Genomic DNA, 4,388 nt, shown 5'->3' on the forward strand with positions numbered 1-4,388 from the left:
AACCATTTTCAAAAATCACTAACTCTTTTTCAAAATAATTTTCGAAAATTATCCCTCCCCCATCTTATTCTATTTATTCATTCATATCCTAACATCTCATCTCACATTTCTGCCATCCTCACAGTTGTGTTTCTTCCATTATATTACATTCTTTGTCTCCCCCTCTTCTTCTACTCACACAGGGATCCCTATACTGTGGTATAAAGGATCTCTATTATTATTATTATTATTATTTTTCTGTGCCTTCTTCTTTGTCATATGAGCAGGAGCAAGGATAAGAACATTCTTGTGGAAGCAGATCCAGAACCTGAAAGGACTCTGAAGAGAAAATTAAGAGAAGCTAAATTACAACAATCCAGAGATAACCTTTCAGAAATTTTCGAACAGAAAAAGGAGATGGCAGCCGAAAATAATAATAATGTAAGGAAGATGCTTGGTGACTTTACTGCACCTAATTCCAATTTACATGGAAGAAGCATCTCCATTCCTGCCATTGGAGCAAACAACTTTGAGCTGAAATCTCAATTAGTTTCTCTGATGCAGCAGAACTGCAAGTTTCATGGACTTCCATCTGAAGATCCTTTTCAGTTTTTAACTGAATTCTTGCAGATATGTGATACTGTTAAGACTAATGGAGTAGATCCTGAAGTCTACAGGCTCATGCTTTTCCCTTTTGCTGTAAGAGATAGAGCTAGATTATGGTTGGATTCTCAACCCAAAGACAGCCTGAACTCTTGGGATAAGCTGGTCACGGCTTTCTTAGCCAAGTACTTTCCTCCTCAAAAGCTGAGCAAGCTTAGAGCTGATGTTCAAACCTTCAGACAGAAAGAAGGTGAATCCCTCTATGAAGCTTGGGAAAGATACAAACTGTTGACCAAAAAGTGTCCTTCTGACATGCTTTCAGAATGGACCATCCTGGATATATTCTATAATGGTTTATTTGAGCTATCAAAGATGTCACTGGACACTTCTGCAGGTGGATCCATTCACCTAAAGAAAATGCCTGCAGAAGCTCAAGAACTCATTGACATGGTTGCTAATAACCAGTTCATGTACACTTCTGAAAGGAATTCTGTGAGTAATGGGACGCCTATGAAGAAGGGAGTTCTTGAAGTTGATACTCTGAATGCCATATTGGCTCAGAATAAAATATTGACTAAGCAAGTCAATATGATCTCTCAGAGTCTGCATGGAATGCAAGCTGCATCCAACAGTACTCAAGAGGCATCTTCTGAAGAAGAATCTTATGATCCTGAAAACCCTGCAATAGTAGAGGTAAATTATTTAGGTGAACCTTATGGAAACACCTATAACTCATCATGGAGAAATCATCCAAATTTCTCATGGAAGGATTAAAAGCCTCAACAAGGCTTTAATAATGGTGGAAGAAACAAGTTTAGCAATGGCAAGCCTTTTTCATCATCCACTCAGCAACAGACAGAGAATTCTGAGCAGAACTCATCTAGCTTAGCAAACTTAGTCTCTGATCTATCTAAGGCCACAGTGAGTTTTATGAATGAAACAAGGTCTTCCATTAGAAATTTGGAAGCACAAGTGGGCCAGCTGAGTAAAAGGATCACTGAAATCCCTCCTAATACTCTCCCAAGCAATACAGAAGAGAATCCAAAAGGAGAGTGCAAGGCCATTGACATAAGCATCATGGCCGAACCTGTAAGGGAAGGAGAGGACGTGAATCCCAAGGAGGAAGACCTCCTAGGACGTCCAGTAATCAATAAGAAGCTTCCCTCTGAGGAACCAAAGGACTCTGAGGCTCATCTAGAGACCATAGAGATTCCATTAAACCTCCTTATACCCTTCATGAGCTCTGATGAGTATTCCTCTTCTGAAGAGAATGAGGATGTTACTGAAGAGAAAACTGCCAAGTTTCTTGGTGCAATAATGAAGCTGAATGCCAAATTATTTGGCATTGATGCTTGGGAAGTTGAACCTCCCTTGTTCATCAATGAACTAAGTGATCTGGATCAACTGACATTGCCTCAGAAGAGACAGGATCCTGGAAAGTTCATAATACCTTGTACCATAGGCACCATGATCTTTAAGGCCCTGTGTGACCTTGGTTCAGGAATAAACCTCATGCCCCTCTCTGTAATAGAGAAACTGAGAATCTTTGGGGTGCAAGCTGCTAAAATCTCATTAGAGATGGCAGACAGTTCAAGAAAACAGGCTTATGGACAAGTAGAGGACGTGTTAGTAAAGGTTGAAGGCCTTTACATCCCTGCTGATTTCATAGTCCTGGATACTGGAAAGGAAGAGGATGAATCCATCATCCTAGGAAGACCTTTCCTGGCCACAGCAAGAGCTGTGATTGATGTTGACAGAGGTGAAATAGTCCTTCAATGGAATGAGGACTCCCTTGTGTTTAAAACTCAAGGATCTCCCTCTGCAACCATGGAGAGGAAGCAGAAAAAGCTTCTCTCAAAGCAGAGTCAACCAGAGCCCCCACAGTCAAACTCTAAGTTTGGTGTTGGGAGGCCACAACCAAACTCTAAGTTTGGTGTTGAACTCCCATATCCAAACTCTAAGTTTGGTGTTGGAGAGTCTCAACAAAGCTCTGCACATCTGTGAGGCTCCATGAGAGCCCACTGTCAAGCTATTGACATTAAAGAAGCGCTTGTTGGGAGGCAACCCAATTTTTATTTATCTAACTATATTTTTTCTTAGTTATATGTCTTTGTAGGTTCATGATCATGTGGAGTCACAAAATAAATATAAAAATTGAAAACGGAATCAAAAACAGCAGAAGAAAAATCACACCCTGGAGGAGCATCTGTCTGGCGTTCAGCGCCAGAACAGAGCATGGTGCTGGCGCTGAACACCCAAAATGGGCAGCTTCTGGGCGCTGAACGCCAGAACAGGCATGGTTCTGGCGTTCAACACCAGAAATGGCACACAAATGGGCATTAAACGCCCAAAATGGCCACCAGCCTGGCGCTAAACGCCCAGAGTTGGGTACAAAGCATTTCTACATGCCTAATGGGTGCAGGGATGTAAATCCTTGAACACCTCAGGATCTGTGAACCCCACAGGATCCACTCAGGATCTGTGGACCCCACAGGATCCACTCAGGATCTGTGGACCCCACAGGATCCATTCAGGATCTGTGGACCCCACAGGATCCCCACCTACCTCCACTCACTTCTTCTCACCACTCTCTTTCACACAACCCCATAAACTCTCTTCCCCATCACCTCTTCACCACTCACATCCATCCACTCTTCCCCATAAACCTACCTCATAAACTCCACCTACCTTCAAAATTCAAAACCAATTTCCCACCCAAACCCACCCATATGGCCGAACCTTAACCCCCTCTCCCTTCCCTATATAAAGACCTCCATTCTGCATCAAATTCACACAACACACCCCTCTACACTCCTCTTGGCCGAAACCACATCTCCCTCTCCCTCTCCATATTTCTTCTTCTTCTTCTTCTATTCTTTTGTTTATTGCTCGAGGGCGAGCAATATTCTAAGTTTGGTGTGGTAAAACCATAAGCTTTTTGTTTTTCCATTACCATTGATGGCATCTAAGACCGGAGAATCCTCTAGAAGAGGGAAAGGGAAGATAAAAGCATCCACATCCGAGTCATGGGAGATGGAAAGGTTCATCTCCAAAGCCCATCAAGACCACTTCTATGATGTTGTGGCCAAGAAAAAGGTGATCCCCGAGGTCCCTTTCAAACTCAAAAGAAATGAGTATCCGGAGATCCGACATGAAATTCAAAGAAGAGGTTGGGAAGTTCTAAGAAATCCCATCCAACAAGTCGGCATCCTAATGGTTCAAGAGTTCTATGCCAATGCATGGATCACCAAGAACCATGATCAAAGTAAGAACCCGGATCCAAAGAACTATGTTACAATGGTTCGGGGGAAATACTTAGATTTTAGTCCGGAAAATGTGAGGTTGGCGTTCAACTTGCCAAACATGGAAGAGAACGCACGCCCCTACACAAGGAGAGTCAACTTTGATCAAAGGCTGGACCAAGTCCTTATGGACATATATGTAGAAGGAGCTCAATGGAAGATTGACTCCAAAGGCAAGCCGGTTCAACTAAGAAGATTGGACCTCAAGCCTATAGCTAGAGGATGGTTGGAGTTCATTCAATGCTCAATCATTCCCACTAGCAACCGGTCTGAAGTTACTATAGATCGGGCCATCAGGATCCATAGCATCATGATTGGAGAAGAGGTGGAAGTTCATGAGATTATACCTCAAGAACTCTACAAGGTGGCTGACAAGTCATCCACCATGGCAAGGTTAGCCTTTCCTCACCTCATTTGCCACCTATGCAATTCGGCTGGGATTGACATAGAGGGAGATATCCTCATCAAAGAGGACAAGCCCATCACTAAGAAAAAGATGGAGCA

At 42.8% G+C, this 4,388-nt stretch overlaps 1 non-coding gene across 1 annotated transcript; it reads right to left on the bottom strand.

Annotated features, from left to right (window-relative positions):
• Window positions 1-792: 792 nt before the first annotated feature.
• LOC148561683 (small nucleolar RNA R71) lies at window positions 793-900 on the bottom strand. Its single transcript, XR_015887704.1, has one exon. It is a non-coding gene; the product is annotated as a small nucleolar RNA R71 (small nucleolar RNA).
• Window positions 901-4,388: the final 3,488 nt, after the last annotated feature.

The sequence above is a fragment of the Arachis ipaensis genome, chromosome B6, assembly GCF_059453495.1.
Source record: "Arachis ipaensis isolate K30076 ecotype BB chromosome B6, ASM5945349v1, whole genome shotgun sequence".
Taxonomy (NCBI): Eukaryota; Viridiplantae; Streptophyta; class Magnoliopsida; order Fabales; family Fabaceae; genus Arachis; species Arachis ipaensis.